Genomic DNA, 19,504 nt, shown 5'->3' on the forward strand with positions numbered 1-19,504 from the left:
CCAGTTAAACAAGTTGATGATTTACTCAATCTTTAGACTCCAACCCAGATGTTTTACTCTGGTCGATTGAGTTGATGACTTGCTCAACTTTGATATTAAAACTGAGATGTTTCACTCTGGTTGAATGAGTTGATGGTTTACTCAACTTTGTGATTTAAACCGAGATGTCTTATTCCGGTTAAACAAGTTGATGATTTACTCAACCTTGAGATTTCAATCGAGATGTTTTATTTCGGTTGAATTAGTTGATGATTTACTCAACTTTGTGATTCAAACCGAGATGTCTTGTTCCGATTATACAAGTCGATAATTTACTCAACTTTGGGATTTTAACCGAGATGTTTTACTCCGGTTGAATGAGTTGATGATTTACTCAACTCTATGATCAAAACCGAGATGTCTTTTTCCGGTTAAGCATGTTGATGATTTAGTCAACTATGTGATTTCAACCGAGATGTTTTACTCCGGTTGAATAGGTTGATAATTTGTTCAAGGACGAGTTAATGATTTGCTTAGCCGAGGTGATTTTCCCGGCTAAAGTTGTTTAGTTTAAACACAATGCAAACACTTAACGAAAATACAACTTTTCATTGATAAGTAATAGCATTACAAAAGGTGGGGTAGTAGCCCGGTTACATTTTCAAACGAAAAAGAAAGAAGACAAATAAAACTAAACTAAGGGGGAAAGGTCTGTGAATTCATCCCTGGTCACAGTCGCCTCCAGGTCAACCGTGGTTGTGGTCTCCTGGACACCGGTCTGCTCCTGGCCGGCCTGGTTTGAGCGGTTGTCACCCTCGGCATTTTCCTCGACGTCCTCCGCTTTTTTTTCCTCGGCCTCAGCCTACAACACGCTGAAGACGTTGTTGGCATATGGCACAAGGTATGTCGACAGGAAGGCAGCTGGGGGAGATGCAAACATGTCGGTCTGGAGAGCGTCCCATTCTTACTCGGCGACACCAAGCTAGCCGAGCAACCTAGAGTTATTAGAATTTGCTATCTCCAGCGAAGCCTTGGATCGTCCGAGCTCAGCTTGAGGGTGTTCAACCTAGCTGGCAGTGTCGGTTGCCTTCTGCCGGAGTCGGTGGATCCTCTCCAACACCAAGTGTTGTTTCTGGATGGCCTGCAAGAAGAAAACTTTATCAGAGGAAGGAAACCGAGCAAACACTTGGAAAAATTTGAACAAAGTACGCAAAGTTCTTACCCGGGTCATGGACTTGACCGAGGACTTCACCCATCGGGTGTCCGGTACGTGGTCACTGCCGACCACGTCGCTCGGTAGCAGCAAGGCTTTGGTTAGGTCAAAGGCGAGTAGATGCTCCTTATCACCTTTGACCGAGGCAGTCGCCGGGATCTCCTTACCCCGGTGCTTGAGCTATGGCTTCCATGGCGATGTTGGGTCAGTTGTCACTGCTAGTTGTTCGGTGTTCAACCTCGCAACTAGCTCTGCAGAGGGGTCGGTACGTGGCCTTTTCCCAGCCCGGCAGCTTTCTTTGCTTGCCTACCCGGCGGCAGGAGACGCCAGTGCAACTACGGTCCCGCTCGATTGACCGGCAGCGGCTGTACGGGGTGGGATGATCGGTAGCTCGGTAGAGGTAGTAGTGAAGAGGTTCTTGATACGGCTTCTTTTGGCCATCTCTTCTGCCTCGGTCAATCGGATAAGTGGCACGTCCGGCAAAGTGGGATCAGGAGGTGGAGATGGTGCACGGAGGAAGTCTGTAACCTTACTCCGGCATGGAGCTAAGTACCTGTAGGTTGGCATGTAACTGAGGAGTTCGTGGCAATCCTGATTGCGGTAACGAAGCACGGTTCTGATGGTTGCTTCGTTGGGATAATGGTAATTGGCTTGCAAAGCTTCGATTGTTGCAAAAGAAGAAAATATATTAAGTACGGAATTTAGAAAGGAAGAAATTTGACTAAATAGTTAGCACGGCTTGCATGTTTCACTGAAGTTTTTGCTTATATACCAGCCCGGCACGTCGGTCGTTTCGTAATTACCGGACATCTAGAAAAATACGTCGTCATGTAAGTCCTTGTCTGGGGTACCGATCACTATTTTCTCCTTGCCCGGACTGATCTTTAAGTAATAGGTAAGACCATCGGCTGTATGCCTGAGGGTATACTGGCGAAGTATCTCGGCCATTCCTAAGTTGGTGCCTAGCCGGTTGTTTAGCTCGGCGATTCCGTTTATTATGCGGTAGATGTTGGTTGAGACCTGGGTTGGAGCTAGCCAGGTGCGCCGCAAGAATTTGCAGATCAACGGGTTAACCGGGAAGCGGAGGCCACCTTTTATGATGGAAAGCACGGTGAAGGGGCACTGGTCTAATCTACCCCACGGGGTCGTGTCCTCGGCACCGAACTCTAGGTGAACGTCGTCCGGGATACCATATTCATCCCGGAACGCGGCTAAAGCAACCAGCGTGTCGACCAGGAAGCGGTAGCGCCCCATGTGTGGCCAGCTGGTTTTAGCGCGGCTGAGGTGGTTGGCACAAACTCTGGTTTGGTGGCTGCTCGGTCTTTGAGAGCCTCGGTGTTGGTGCGTTGTCCCTTTGGACTCTGCAAGAAAAGGAGAGTAAGTGTAAGTGGGAGTGCGGTCGCGCAAAACGAGCTTGACTTTAGTTCGGTCAGATGGAGTGAAAGACCACCTCGCTCACAAGGATAAATCCAGAAGCTCGGCCGTTCAAGCGGACTAGATGTTAGTCCGGTCGAGCGGTCAAGCCCTCTGCCTACCTCGGTTCCTACAGAAGTTTTTGCAAACTCGCAATTTGCTCGGTTTGGAGGTTTTTTGGGGATCAAAAGAAGACCTGGAGCCCGGTCCACTCCAGATCTTCATGCATTCATCATTCAGACTGAAGAACAGTAAAGGGAACAGGGGTAAAGGTGGGTTTTGGGGAGCTATACCCTAAAATCTATGGTTTTGGTGCCTTAAAACGTGAAATACCAAAGGGAAAAGCTATAAAGAGATTCGAAGAGCTTACCAGTAAAGAGGCAAGTGCTGGTTCCTCGAACACGAACGCAGAGGAGGGAAAGAATGGAGCTTGATGAGGGCACTGTAGCTTCAAGTCGTCTGGAACGGAAGAGAGTCAGTAAGGAGGAAATGAAAGATGGGAGATGCGTCTATGTAAGAGAAAAAGGCCGCCAAAATTCGAATTTGAAAGGACGTCTGGGTTGGCTGCTCGAGGCCAATAAATGCACGACGTGTGTTCATAATGGCAGCGGCGTCAGTACTGAAGAGACAAGATGGCAAGTTGAGGCGTCAACCGAGCAGGCCATGAAACCGGGCATGGAGATTAGCGCGGTTACTGTCTTGCAAACTGAGGACCGAGGAAGAGTCTACCCCGGACGGATCATGTAATCCCAGTCACGCTTGCGCGGATGGGATTAAGGGGCAATTAAGAGGGAGGTTTATAATCTGGCTCTGGATCGTGGAAGAAGTCGAACAGGTCAGGGCCAAGCATGTTTGGGCCGAGATCACTTGGGCCTGATTTGGAGTGGGATTTGCTCGGTCGAGGCCCAGCCCCTGTCTAGGCCAAGCTAACTGGGGCTTCCCTTGAGGTGATCTTGTTCGGTCGAGGCCCAGGCCTGAGGTCCGCGGCCATGTGATTGACCGAGCTCCCCCGGGTTTGGACTTGCTGGACCGAGATGAGCATCTGCTACACAGGTTTTTGGGGAGCATGGTTAGCTCGGTGGTAAAGTCTTCTGTTCGCCAGCTCGGTTTATCTTAAACTCGGTTATGCCGGAATGCTACCGAGCTCGGCTGTTATGGAGCTCGGCAATTGGAGCACTCGGGCACGTTACGCAGCACGGACGTAGAAAGCCGAGGTGATTCCGCCGATCTGCCGAGATCCCGTTAATGTTGTCTGGCGGTTTGGTTAGGTGGTGATTGCGAGATTTGTGCTGACAGATGAGAGAGTAGCTCTATGTGTCAAGGGACTAATGGGAGCAGATATAAGCGCAGAAAGTATATAAGCTTGACGGCGCCCCCCATGCGGGGGATGGAACATAATTTGGTGAGATAAATCTATACATTCAAGTCTCTCCTCTCTCTTTCTCTATCTCTGAGTGTCTGATAACTTGACCGTCGGAGGGGGTTTTTCGGCCACACACCGCCGAGTAGCTCACTGCCGTTGTGTTCGCAGGTCGATCGGACGGACAAGGAGCTTGGTAGAAAGGAGTGCGGGCTCTGTGGAATATTTGCTCCCCGTACAAACACACACACACACACACACATATATATAAGTAGGTTCGGTTAGATTTGTTTAGTTTAGGTAAGGCTTAAATCAAGAACAAATCCAATCTTATTAGTTTGATAATTTGAAGACTTAGAACCAAATCAATATACTTAAAAATCAAACCAACCTAATTTAGAGAAGTCGATTTGATTCGATTCTTTAGTTCACTAGCAAATTTGAATACCCCTAGCACCTAACAAGTGTTTCTCTTTTGAGAAACTCAACGGATATTTTTCATTTTTACGTAAACAGCTAGAAAACTCATCTAACATATGAAGCTTTTTCACTCTCCATCTATCTCACACGTCCCAATGCAACGATTCAAATGTACGAAAGGATCATATTGCAAATGAGGAAACAAATTCAAATAGAGAGACTGGAATCATAATATCTTACAATATGAGCTTTAATACCATATCACATCACTAATTGTCACAAAATGATTAAATTATTATTGCAAATGCGTTGAAAGGGAAAAGTTATTGGTTGGTCTTGGATACCGTTAGGTGGTGCTTCAAGAGTGTTGTGATTGGTGGAATAAGTGTGGCCCACGATTTGTGTTGGGTGATTGAAGAACATGAGGGAACATGGTGGTTTATGATTGATGATAAGTACCGTCATGTGGTGCCCTAGGACCAACTAATAATTTTCGTTGAGAAGTTACAATTATGGAATTTAATTAAAATATATTACCATAATGATTAAATAATTAATAATTATAATTGAAGTGATGATCCAATAATTAGGTGATTTATTAAGAAATCCCTCTTTTAAGTATCTGTATCCCAATTAGTTTATAACTCTTTTAGTAAGTCCTATTATTTAGACATTTGATCTATCAATTCTTAATTCTTGTATTTAAGGTATTTTACAGATAATTTTATCCTTACAATTTTTTTGAAACATGTGACAACTTTGTGATGTTAACATTCATGTTTGACAGAATGAATACTCACATTGATGTGCGGATGTTTATATCATGGAACATTCACATTGTCAATATTAATATTATTATTAGATATATTACTACATTATCCATGAGACTTATTAGAACATAAAAAATAATTTGGACCAAGTAGAACATAAATAGGTGAAAATGATTTATGAATAAGTGGTTATTTGGAATGTATTATATAAGTGTACTTTTTGACTTTTTAGTTAAAAAAGTAAAGAAATAAAAAAGATGTATGTTTGGGATAATTTCTTGACTTTTTACGAAAAAATGTGTAATAAAATATTGTAATAAAATCAAAATGACTATTCTACTATTGTTGACTTTTCGATTTTTTAGTAACTTTTTGACTTTTTAACTTTTGTAGGTTATCCCAATGTCCCTCCAATAATTACGCACAATAAATGTATTTTAATATTTTGTTAATTTCATAAACTAAAAATAATAAAATTGGTTAGGATTATTATTTTTTGAGTGGTGCCACATAGGGTTTGTAAAACCAATCAAGTTACTCCCGTTTGACTTAGTCAAATTCATTTAGAGTGGCTTAATATTAATAAGTTTCAATATAATGTTAAATTTGTTAAATTTTTAAATCAAACTTAAAAAATCCACTATCCGATTCAATAAGCTTAATACATTTAGGCCTTGTTTGGGAACAGGTTAATTTAGTAATTTTTTGGCTATTTAGTTAAAATATGAGCTAAAAAAACTAGTATGTTTGGGATAACTTTTTGATTTTTTACGAAAAGATGTGTAAAAAGTAGAGAGAAAAGAGAATTTTTGACTTTTTTATATGAGGTGTTGGTTTTTTGATTTTTTTAATAATTTTTTGACTTTTTAACTAAATCGATTGCTTTCCAAACGAGGCTTTAAAAAAAGATTAAGTTATTAGAGCTCAAAACATTTTTCCTTTTTGGCTCTGACAAGGTCTCTCATGAGAACCAACCCTTTTCTTTTTTAAGAAAAACATTTTTGTTTGGTATAAAAAGAAAAATGCATTACAAACAAACACTAGAGAGTTTTTGTGCAGCCCTCATTCTGTCGTGACTCTCGTGGTATTTGTTATTGTAGGATTCGTTTGCAATACAAAGAAACACAAAGAAAACTGGTAGGACTACTTGTCTTAGTCTTCACAAAATTTACTATATGCAACAAAAATGAGGAGGCCCTCTAGTTGATGCATTGCATCAAACATAACGAAGATAAGTGAAATTAGAAATGACAAAAAAACATGACAAAGAACAAGTCTCACTTTCTTTTGAATAAGAAACAAGACCAAACAATACCTCTAGACCATATTTGGTAGGACTGGCTCAATTAGATGGAATTAGTGTGCTTCGGACAGTTAGTTCTAAGATTATCAACCCTTTTGGATTGTATATTATATTTCATGTTTGAATTGGTTTAGGATTATGAGTAGGGCTGTGTAAAATACCATTTAATCTGCTAAAATTACACCAGTTCACATCAATTCACACCACTCTATCCGCTAACCGTGGTTTAAATTTTAAAATTTCTTCGAAATGGCTTTGCTCCACTACAGTTAATGTACGGGGAGCAAATATTCCGGCAAGCCCGTACTAATTTCTTCCGAGCTCCGTCGATGTCCGATCACCTGCGAGCAAGTAACGGTGAGCTACCCGGCGGTGTGTGGCCGGAAAAAACCCTCCGACGATCAAGTTAGCACACACCTTAGGATGGATAGAGAGAAGGGAGAGAGTGTTTTAGTGTAAGAATTCCTTACAGAGATGTTCGTGTGTCGCGTATGGGGAGCGCAGACATGCTTATATACCCTCTGTGGCCCATATCTACTCCCAGTCGTCTCCTGACACGTGGCTCCGCTTATCCCATCTGTCAGCATAGACCTTGCTGAACATCACCTAATCTCAACTGCCCGCCATCACAGCTGGAGCCCGGCAGCCGAACTGCTCTGTACGTTACTGCGCCGTGCCGTGCTTCATACCCGAGCACTTCCCTAGCAGACCAAGGAGGACCGGGCTAGGCGGCATCTTGGCAAAGCCTAGCCCGAAGCACCCTGTGGTCAGCTTTCCTGCCGGTCAAACGGTAACCTCGGCCGACCGCGCCTTTCCGGGTGTCGGTCACTCGACTTGTCTGGCTTCGGCTATCCTCGGACCGAGCATCCCAGTCCAACCGAGCACTGCCTTGCTGAGCCGCTTCTTTACGGTCAGGGACGCACTCGGCCCAAGTTCTGCCCGGCCCAAGTTCTGGCAGCCCATCTCTGGGCGAATAGTACATCATCTCGGCCCAATGTGCTTTTGGGCTCTCAACCTGCTCGGTCGCTACCTCGGCCCAACTCCAGATCATAAATCACCCTCTCAATTGCCCCTTAATTCCGTCCGCGAAAGCGTGACTGGGATTACTCACTTCGACCGAGATAACATTTCTCCGGTCTTCAAGACGCCTAACCTTGACCGGGCTAGTTAACATAATTGTCTGAAAACTTGCCCGGTTATATTCCTCGGCTGACATCCTCTTCGTCGAAAGTAGCTCGGTTGGCTCTTCGTCTTTTCAACCCGTCGCTTCAGCCCTGACTTAGCCATAAATGGGGACACGTGGCGGGCTGCCATTGGTCATCGGGCAGCCAACCCGCCGTTTTTGCCAGAATTTGAATTTGGGCGGACTCCCTCCTGCCTATACATACAAGACCTCCCTAAACTCACTTTCCTCCTACTGCCATTTTGCTATTCGACTCTAGAGCTCTTGTATCTTCATCCAGACTTTGCTGCCATTCTTCGTGCTTGAAGGAGCAGTTTCTGCCTTTCACAGGTAAGACCTTCAACCCATCTATAGTTACTGTTTTCTTTCATATTATACACATTAGGGCACAGAAACATAGCTCTTAGGGCATAGGCCGTAGAAAACGTCCCAAACCTCCCACTGTTCATGGTGTTCTTCGTCTTCCTGAAGAACACTGAAGAACTGGGGCGAACCGGGCTCTTGGTCTTCTTTCGATCCGAAAAACCAATCAAACCGGGCAAACAACATGTTTGTCTCAACCACAGCAAAAACCGAGATAACAAAAGGACTTGGTCGCTCAACCGGGCTAACATCAGGTCTGCTTGGGCGACCGAGCTCCTTAGTTAGACAACCGAGGTGGTTTGGCACTCTTAATGACCGAGCTGAAGTCTAGCTCCTTTTGCGCAACCGCGCTCTCTTACACTTGCCATCCTTTTCCTGCAGAGTCCAAGGGGACCACTGTCATTCCTGAGGCTCTCAAGACCGAGCAGCAACCAATTACCACCGTGCCCAACCCCTCAACCGGGCTATAGTAAGCCGGCCACAAATGGGGAAATTTCGCTTCCTAGTGGATACTCAGGCCGCGCTAGCCGCTTTCAGAGAGGAGTACGGCATCCCGGCCAACGTCCATCTCGAGCTGGCAGAAGAGGAGACAACGCCTTGGGGTAGGGAGGAATGCCCATTCACCGTGCTATCCATTGTTGAAGGGGGCCTTCGTTTCCCACTTAATCCACTGATAACCGAGTTCTTGCGCCGAACCGGGCTAGCACCAACCCAAGTGTCCACCAACACTTACCGGATAATAAACGGCGTTCATAAGCTAAACAATCAGTTAGGCATTAGCCTAGGTCTAGCCGAGGTCCTACGCCAATACACCTTGGGCCACACCGGCGACGGTTTCTCCTATTACCTCAAGATTAGACCGGGTAGAGAGAAAATCGTGACCGGCACACCAGATAAGGATCTTCACGACGATGATTTCTTCTGGGTGTCTGGTAACTACGAGATAGCCGAGGTACCGGGCTGGATGATTAGCAAAAATTTTGGGAGCACATGTAAGCCGCGCAAATTATCTCGGTTTATACACTTGATGTTTCTGTAGATTAATCATTCTCTTGTTTCTTTTGCAGCCATCCAAGCCTTGCAAGCCAACTACAATTTCCCCAACGTAGAGGCAATCAGGACCGCGCTTCGCTACCGCGATCGAGATTGTAACCAACTGCTCGGCTACAGTCCCACATATAGATACTCCGCTCCCCGCCGGAGTAAGGTTACTGACTTCCTCCGAGCTCCAACACCTCCACCGGATCCTACTCTGCCAGACGTTCCCCTCATTCGCCTGACCAAGGAACAAGAGATGGCCAAGCGCAGCAGAATTAAGAACCTGCTCACCGCCACATCCGCCGAGCTGCCGAGCGTTGTAACTTGCTCACCTGTCGTCGGTCAATCCAGTGGCGCTGTGGTCGCCCTTGCCTCTCAACCGACCGGGCAATCCAGCCGAGAACCCTCTGCACGGCGCGCCGGAAAAAGAGCTCGGGCAGACCCATCCGCCGAGTTAGTCGCCGAGCTAACTACCGAGCATCCAACTGACGCCCCCGCCCCAGTACCGGCCTGGCGCCCCCTGTTGAAGCACCGGGGTCAAGACATCCCGGCAACGGCTTCGATCAAGGCTGACAAAGAGCATCTGCTCGCCTTTGATCTGTCCAAAGCATTCCTACTACCGAGCGACGTGGTCGGCAGCGACCACGTCCCTGACACTCGGTTGGTCAAGTCATCCGTGAAGTCCATGGCCAGGGTAAGTCAATGCAGCTCTGAAAATTTTCCCAAGTGTTTGCCCGGTTCCGTTTCTAATCAAGTTTGCTTTTTTCAGGCCATTCAAAAACAACACCTGGTTTTGGAGCGCATCCACCAGCTTAGGCAAAAGGCAAACGACACAGCCAGCCAGGTTGAGAGCCTTCAAGCCGAGCTCGGCCGGGCTAAGGCTTCCCTTGAGATGGCCAACGCTGATAATAACAGACTGCTCGGTCAGCTGAATGCGACCGAGAAAAAACAAAATGAGCTCCAGACCGAGGTGGACACCCTGAAGAAGTCGAAAAAGAAAGCTTGCCGGGCTGCCAATAACGCGGGTTTCAACGAGGCCGAGCAAAGCTACAAGAAGCAAGTCTTTGCGACACAAGACATATACTTCAAGGCTGGCTGGAAATCCGCTTGCGAACACCTCGGCCAGGGCTCTGACACCGACGTATTTGCCAACCCTCCTCCAGCTTCGCTACCGGTCTACCTCGTGCCTTATGCAAACGACGTCTTCAGCGCTTTGCAGGCTGAGGCCGAGGAAGGACTCGAAGAAGGAGACGGGGAGACAGATTCTGAGGAAGAAGAGGCCGAGGTGCAAGAGCAGCCCGGCAATGAGGAGCCCGGTGCCCAAGATACCAGTCCAACCATTAACCTGGATGCCGGCGAGGACGAATTCACTAATCTATCCCCCTTAGTTTAGTTTTCTTTTCTTTTTTGTATTTTTGCTTTCAACACTTTTGATGTAACCGGGCTCTGTCCCCACCTTCTGTAGTGATTTTCTTATCAATGAAACGTTCAAATTTTGCCAAGTGTTTGCACGGTATTCATCCAAGTTATCTTCATCAAAACATCTCGGTGTAAATCATTATTTGAACAAAACACCTCGTCGACCGGAATTCACACCTCGAATGAAGCACTTAAGCAGAACAAAACAAATTCATGAACCGAAATAACCATCTCGGTTGTAACAAAGTTGAACAAATCAACACTTCCAATCGGATTATATCATCTCGGTTGGGAATCCAAAGTTGGCCAAAACACCAACTCTTCCGACCAGAGTACATCATCTCGGTTGGAGATCCTAAGTTGGACACAACACCAACTCTTTCAACCGGAGTACATCATCTCGGTTGGGAATGCGAAGTTGGACAAGACACCAACTCTTCCAACCGGAGTACATCATCTCGGTTGGGAATCCGAAGTTGGACAAAACACCAACTCTTCCAACCGGAGTACATCATCTCGGTTGGGAATCCGAAGTTGGACAAAACACCAACTCTTCCAACCGGAGTACATCATCTCGGTTGGGAATCCAAAGTTGGACAAAACACCAACTCTTCCAACCGGAGTACATCATCTCGGTTCGTAACATTAAAACAACAGTCCAAGTGCTAAAGCAAAATTACTTCTATAAATTGACAAAAAGAATTACATGCTGTGGTGCAAGCCAAAAAGTTTCTTTGCACAAGAAAAGAAAGCAGAAGCTTAAAAATAATACAGTTTCAAGTTGGCCGCATTCCATGGCCGGGGTATTGCTCTTCCCTCTAAATACTCCAAGTGGTAAGCCCCCTTGCCCGCCAGACCAGTGATCTTGTAGGGTCCTTCCCAATTTGCCCCTAGTTTGCCTTCTCCTGGCACCAGGGTGTTGCCCATAATCTTCCTCAAAACCCAATCACCAACTTTGAACGGTCTGGGGTGCACCGTCTTGTTATACTTCTTTGAGAGCTCCTGTTGGTAGGCGGCCACATGGATGAGGGCCTTCTCCCGACGCTCGTCCACTAGGTCCAGCTCCAAGGCAATAGCCTCGGTGTTCAGCTCGGGCTCAAAACTCTCGCTTCTGAGGGTGGGCATTTCAACTTCCAAGGGTATGACCGCCTCCATGCCGTAAGCCAAAGCAAATGGAGTTTCCTCGGTAGAACGTCGTGGGGTTGTTCGGTATGCCCAAAGGACGCTAAGTAATTCCTCAGCCCATTTGCCCTTGGCCTTTTCCAGCCATTTCTTCAACCCATCCAGTATAGTCTTGTTCGATGCTTCAGCTTGACCATTGGACTGCCGGTAAGCCGGGGTGGAGTTGTAGAATTCTATCTTCAAATCTTCACAAAATCCTCTGAATAGGCTACCGTCAAACTGGGTGCCGTTGTCAGAGATCAAAATCTCGCCGCCATCAATGTAAAGGTCTAGATGCCCGGCCGCAACCAGTTCTTCCAAGTGTTGCCGCAAAGGCAAATAATCCTCAGTCCGGTGGCCTCTCTCCCGGTGGAACGTGCAACGATACCGCGGATTATAGCCCTTTTGTCCATCACCCAACTTAGCAGGAAACCGGACATACTCCTCGTCTCGGATTTCACTAAGTATGCGATAGATTGGAATCTTGAAGACCGTGGTTATGCCAGTCCTTGCCTTCATCCTTCTGTTTGCGTCTGTTACATCATCTCGGGGGTAGTCATCCCGGTCATTGCAGCGTCCTCTTCCCCGGTTTTTACGGTTAGTTCCACGGCCCGATTCCTCTGCTCGGTCACTTGAGCAGATGGACTCTTGCCCAACTGCGTGCACTTTGCCTGCTGTCTTCTTGTCCGTTACTACCGGAGTGGCCTTCATGGTAAAAGCTGACGCGTCATCCTCTACTCGGATGTGCTCATTGATGCGCTGCATGAGCTGGCCCATGGAGGTCGGCTGGTGCATGGTAAGCGAGTCTCGCAGTCTATGTCCGACCGGGAGACCACGCTTATATTGCGTGATTGCAAGGTTGATCAGGCAATCCAAGATCTCGTTGAAGGTTTCCCAATACCTTGAATTGTACGCCTTCAGTGTGTCGCACGGTTCCATCTTGACACTTAGCAAGTGATCGACTTCCTTTGGTGTTTTTGTGTTGGTTTTGAAGCGTGTAACAAACGCCTCGGCCAACTGATGCCACCTTTGTATGCTCCCTTCCGGCAACCGCTCGAACCACTTTAAGCCCAGCTCGCCCAAACTTGACGGGAAAATTAGGCACATAAGTCCGTCATTCCGCCTATGTCCGGCCATGACCTGTCGGAAGTGACTCACATGCATGTAAGGATCGATTTTTCCGTCATAAAGTGTGAACTTAGGTTGGTGGAAGCCTGCCGGAAGTGGTGTTGTTTCAATTTCCAGGGAAAAAGGAGTGGCACTCAGCCTGGCCAAGTCCATATCTTCAAGGAGTGGCACTGCTTGGCGGGGTGGAGGCATTCCGACCTCCTCGCTGGCATGAACCCCGTAGGATAGCCACTGGAAAGCAGGTATTCTCTGAGCTTCGCGCCGGGGGGCCCGCTCCTTTAAGACCGCCCGTAAATCCTCTGACTGAGCGGAGTAAGAGTACCTCGACGTCGTCGCCGGACGTGAGGGTTTGTAGCTGCTGTCTTGGGCGCTAGACTTTTCTGCATGCACGTCGGAATCACCAACCTGGTAACTTCTGGTAATGGATATGGACTGAGTATGTCGTTGACTCTGACCGCCTGAACGGCGGGATGGGGTGCGCTCACTGTGGTCTCCCACTCCAACTACACCCTTCCCTTTGACATGCCGCTTGAGATCTTCCATCTCCGCCGCCATCCGCCGGATGACAGCATCTTGATCCCTCAACTTGCTTTCCAGTTGCCTGGCGTGCGAGTCTCTCCTCCGCCGGTGACCGTCTGGACTCCGTGAATATCCATGACTTCGTCCGCGCTTGTCCCGCGCGTCTCCTGACTGTCCGCCAGTGGGCGTTCCCAAGTCAGCCATTGGGCGGACAGCAGGAGGTCCCTCTCTCCTTCGGGTATACTCCGGGGTGGGTATATCAAGTTAGCACACACCTTAGGATGGATAGAGAGAAGGGAGAGAGTGTTTTAGTGTAAGAATTCCTTACAGAGATGTTCGTGTGTCGCGTATGGGGGGCGCAGACATGCTTATATACCCTTTGTGGCCCATATCTACTCTCAGTCGTCTCCTGACACGTGGCTCCCTTTATCCCATCTGTCAGCATAGACCTTGCTGAACATCACCTAATCTCAACTGCCCGCCATCACAGCTGGAGCCCGGCAGCCGAACTGTTCTGTATGTTACTGCGTCGTGCCGTGCTTCATACCCGAGCACTTCCCTGGCAGACCAAGGAGGACCGGGCTAGGCGGCATCTCAGCAAAGCCTAGCCCGAAGCACCCTGTGGTCAGCTTTCCTGCCGGTCAAACGGTAACCTCGGCCGACCGCGCCTTTCCGGGCGCCGATCACTCGACTTGTCTGGCTTCGGCTATCCTCAGACCGAGCATCCCGGTCCGACCGAGCACTGCCTTGCCGAGCCGCTTCTTTACGGTCTGGGACGCACTCGGCCCAAGTTCTGCCCGGCCCAAGTTCTGGCAGCCCATCTCTGGGCGAATAGTACATCATCTCGGCCCAATGTGCTGTCGGGCTCTCAACCTGCTCGGTCGCTACCTCGGCCCAACTCCATATCATAAAATCACCCTCTCAGTTAATTACACATATATTTTTTAACTTATAATGAAATATCAAAATAAAATGAGTGTGGGAGAGATTTAATAGGTGGAATTTATTACAAATTAGTAGTTATATATATGAAAAATATTATGTAAAATTAGTTTGTGTTATATATAAGGTAAATTATGCAAATAGTCCTTATAGTTTATACGATATGTCAATTTGACTTATACTGTTTCAATTTACTCGATTTTCCCATTTAATATAACGGATTGTGTCATATTAGTTCAATAAATAACTCTTGTTTGGCATGGTGGATGGAAAGTCAAACGATGTGTCAATTTGGTTTCTATAATTTACACAATCTGTCAATTTGGTCCCTGTCAAAATCGAGCAAATTAAAACAATAGGAGCCAAATTAACATATCGTGTAAAGTATATGGACCAAATTGACACATCGTTTGACTTTCCATCCACCAAACTTAATAACCGTTATTGGACTAATATAACACAACTCGTTAAATTAAAGGGCAAAATCTAGCAAATTGAAACAATACGGATCAAATTGACACATTGTGCAAACTACATGGACCATTTGCATAATTTACCCTTATATATATGAAAAATATTATGTAAATTAATATTATATATTATGCAAAGACTTGGTAATTGGTTAGAATATTCTTCAATCCGCCAATCCACCCAAAATCGCAACAATTTGCCAATCCGCCAATCTGCAATTCGGTTTATAATTTTATTTTCGAATTGTCCGAACCACACCGCTTACACCCCGAATTATGAAAATAGATTGACAAAATTCTATCAATTTTACAACTTAATTAATTAGTTAGAACTCTTTAGTCCTCCATTTCGTATCTCACACTTCCACTTATGCCCCTTCAATCCCATATTCGAAAGCTGTGTAAAAAAAGATGATCAATTATTTGTTCTTCCTTATAGAATCTTTAGGGAAAAAATGAAAAAATTGTGGCCTTCTCTCTGTTCTTTGAAACTTTACTCAAATATTGTAAGAATATTCCGCCATTTAAAGATACCTGTTAGCAAAACTTGAAAATTAACAGAGCAATCAAATTCCATGTAGTAATTAATTCTAAATGCGTAGAATCGAAACATTGAAAGAGCATATAAAATGTATTATGTGGTTAAGATATTATTTTCTAAATGTGACCCATGACACATTCAAGATCAATATTATAAACCATACAGTGCATTTTATGTATACTTTCTGTGTCTCAATTCTATGCACCTAACATTACTGAGCTCTATGCGTTAACCATAAAACTACAATCCAAAGGCAAAAACAAATGCTATGTACCTGGTCCTGATGGGTCTGGTTGTGGTGAGGCAGGTGCTGGTGAGTCTGGTGATGGAATGGCTGGAATCTCATTAAAGAAATTATAGGTATCATACTGTAAAGAACAGCTGGGTCTAACAATTCTCACTCCAGTGCTCCCATTACAACAACCTGGAATTGCTTCAGCAGCCCCAAGTAGGCAATTGAAGCAATCTCTCTCTGATAAATCAGGCGTGCACTGCTCGAGCGCATATATATATATATATATATATATATATATATATATAATTTGAAAATCAGGACCGGTTGTATTTCCAGCTGCTAACTTGCGAAGAGGGCCACCTGCAGCAGCTTGTTTTCAAATGTCGTCCAACAAGGATCTTATTGTTAGATAATGTCTCAATGGGACCACATAATTAAATGTGGTGTTATCATTTATAAGAAGCCTACAATATAAGTGATTCAATTTAGTTAATAGGCTTAAGGGTATATGTGTTATGGACCTAATGTGTAGATACTAGTTGTATAATTTCTATTTCTATGAGGGGCAGAAATAGAAATTAAAACATATTGGTTAAAGTTGGTTTTCATTCCTTTTGAACTTCCACAACCTTTCAGTTTTGAAAACCAATTACAACCTTTAAAAGGTTATGGTCCCTATTCCTTCCCAAGTGAAAAAATAAGAACACTGCCATTTTTCTTTCTAAATCCTCTCAAGGAGAAACATAAGGCACCAAAGGGGAAAGGATTAGAAGGCAATAACATAATCAATAACAAAGAGTTCATTGATAATCATGCTTCCGTTTAACCGTTCATCAATGGATTCAGGTATGTCATTTTGTCTTGATTTCTTGATAATACACATGGTAAATGATCCAAAGTGTAAGGTTTATGTTCTGAAATTTATGTTAACAATTGGTATCAGAGCATGCATATCATGTGTCTTATCAGAATTGATATGCTTTATTCATTCTATTTAGTTTCCTGGAATCAGATTCTGAATTTTCTTATGGATGTAAATTCTGTTTTTTCCTGTTTTGTTCTGTGAAAATGGCAATCTGTTTTCTGGAATTGTAAAATGATTCGGTGGGCAGTTTTTTTTTTTTTTTTCTTCTCTCAAATGGATGAACATCATGTATTTATTTATATAGATATATCTTGCGATTTGATCAGTTTAATTTTGAACATCATAAAAAAAAAAAAAAAAAAAAAACTATTTGTTTTTGGACCCGTCAATTATATTTATATATGTATATATATAATTGGAATTGCTGCAGATTATATAACATATACGGGGTCACAAATTTAGAAATCTTAAAATTTAATGTAATTTCATACAACGTCTACAGAAATTTAATTTTCTAACACTCTCAATATAAGTCAATTCAAACAAGATGTCACAAAAGTGATCTCTCTTGTCTAGATTGTTTTTATATGGAATGTTTTGAAGTTCATGTCTGTGTATCTCATGCGGGTATTTATCGGTCCAAAGACATGATTAAGACTTGGCAGAATTACACACACATTTTGTGGTGATAAACATGTGCCAATTGTCAAGAAAACCTAATGTGAATAATAAATCCATCAAAAGATAGATTTGTTATTTGACATAACTTGTTGTCAATGTTTGATCATTACAGCAAGAATACCACTTACAGTTAATATCACTACCCAAAGGCTTGGTATTAATGTTGTGCTAGGTATCTTGAGATGTTGTCATTAAATTAATTTATTTAGAGATTATCTGTTTGGTAACTTAATGTGAACATGAGGTAATTGCAACATTTTTTGAGGATGTTGAGTTTGGGGGGAGAAATCCAGTTAGAGACATTGTCTTTGAGGAGGAAGCAGGAGTAATCCCACTTCCTACTACTACTTTTGACCAATCACAGGTTCCTATACCTGTCATTGCTCGAGAAGTAATTTCGGATCCTCAACCAGACAATGTTGTTCAAGATAATATAGTTCAAACCCCCATTCAAGATGAGGTAATTGTTCTTGAGGAACAAACTCTACAACCTCAACCTCAAGAATCTGTGCCATTAAGGCGATCCACCAGAGAAAGGAGATTTGCATTTTCAGATGATTATATTGTATATCTCCAGGAACATTGGTGGGTAGAAAATGGAATGTCGAAAGATGATCCAATCAACTTTCGTCAAGCCATGGAGAGTTCCAACTCTCATAAGTGGAGAGTGGACAGATTTCCATAGAGCACATTGGGACAAACTCCATGATAGCGGATCCACTTACGAAGGGACTACCACCCAAGGTCTTTCATGAGCACACTGCTCAGATGGGTGTTGTTCTATTTGAGAACATTCTGGTTTAGTGGGAGTTTGTATTTATATTACTGCTTTATGTCAGCCTTGAGTTTTATCTATGTAATTAGATTAATTTCTGCAGAAATGAAATATTCAGTTTATTACGCTCTGTTACGTATTGTGAAGTATTGATCTCAATAAAGTTAAGTAGGACCAGTTGGAAATAGGCATGTATGGATCACATCACATGTAATTTCCATGCTACGCATCCATGATTGATCTATGTCATTTAGCTGTATTAGTATACGTGACCATTGGTGGGTCGAGTTACGATTGATGTAACGAAGACCGCTTTGATCCTATATTAATATAGTTAATGGACAAGATTGTTTGGATACCCTCAAGTTATGATAACAAATTTCTGAGCTCACTAAAGTTAAGCACATTTTTCAGGATACATATGTGGTCCAGTGGGAGATTGTTAGATAATGTCTCAATGGGACCACATAATTAAATGTGGTGTTATCATTTATAAGAAGCCTACAATTTAAGTGATTCAATTTAGTTAATAGGCTTAAGGGTATATGTGTTATGGACCTAATGTGTAGATACTAGTTGTATAATTTCTATTTCTATGAGGGGCAGAAATAGAAATTAAAACATATTGGTTAAAGTTGGTTTTCATTCCTTTTGAACTTCCACAACCTTTCAGTTTTGAAAACCAATTACAACCTTTAAAAGGTTATGGTCCCTATTCCTTCCCAAGTGGAAAAATAAGAACACTGCCATTTTTCTTTCTAAATCCTCTCAAGGAGAAACATAAGGCACCAAAGGGGAAAGGATTAGAAGGCAATAACATAATCAATAACAAAGAGTTCATTGATAATCACGCTTCCGTTTAACCGTTCATCAATGGATTCAGGTATGTCATTTTGTCTTGATTTCTTGATAATACACATGGTAAATGATCCAAAGTGTAAGGTTTATGTTCTGAAATTTATGTTAACACTTAGTGCCTGATTGTATTGATCCACGTTTAATGCGTATTTGTTGCTCCACAGATCATCCTGTGGACTATCTGACATAATCCCGATTATTGTATTGTTTGAGAATCGTAGCATACAATAGTCATAATATGCGATCGCCTCCTTGTAATTAGGACAAAGTTGTATGAGCTTACTAGTTGAGTTATGGATACAATTACGACACATTTCAAGATTAGCATCGCCTCTGCAAAACGCAATTGCATTAACTTTATCTGAGTTTTCGCCAAATGAGGAATTGTAGAATCCGTATTTGAATTTATCGGTGTTAGAGGAGAGCGAGGAGAGGAGGGTATTGAGGTTCGACTCGTACGTTCTATTGCTCGTGTAATTGCCGGTGTTAATACAATAGTTGCCTAGAAAGATAGGCTGCTGGGCAATGGTGAGAACAACTAGGTTTATGAGAATGGGAGAAAAGAAGAGGAGATGTCTCTCAGAAACCATTTTCAGTATACATACAAGTTTACTTTGGCTCTTTCAACTATATTACAAGCTCCCAAAGATCTTTTAAAGAATTAATTACATTTTATATTCCTAAATATGAGTCTGGTGTTATTTCAAAAATGATACCGCGATGTAATTTTTTTTAAAGAAAAATAGTGAAAATTTCATTTTGAATTAGTCATAAATCTAATATAAACATTTATAATTCTATAAGTGCTATATGTTATAAAATGAGTTATTTACACAAAGACTCCTTAAATTATTAAGAAATATTACTT

At 43.6% G+C, this 19,504-nt stretch overlaps 1 pseudogene across 1 annotated transcript in view; it reads right to left on the reverse strand.

Moving 5' to 3' along the window:
• LOC114277638 (cysteine-rich receptor-like protein kinase 26) overlaps nt 1–19,226 on the reverse strand; it is a 61,872-nt pseudogene extending 42,646 nt beyond the window's left edge. The window contains exons 1-2 of the transcript XR_014341269.1: nt 18,756–19,226; nt 15,497–15,713 (exon numbers count right to left, since the gene is read on the reverse strand). The product of XR_014341269.1 is annotated as a cysteine-rich receptor-like protein kinase 26 (transcript). The remainder of the gene's footprint in view (nt 1–15,496; nt 15,714–18,755) is intronic.
• Nucleotides 19,227–19,504: the final 278 nt, after the last annotated feature.

This window comes from Camellia sinensis, chromosome 9 (assembly GCF_055761805.1).
Source record: "Camellia sinensis isolate YWXY chromosome 9, ASM5576180v1, whole genome shotgun sequence".
NCBI lineage: Eukaryota > Viridiplantae > Streptophyta > Magnoliopsida > Ericales > Theaceae > Camellia > Camellia sinensis.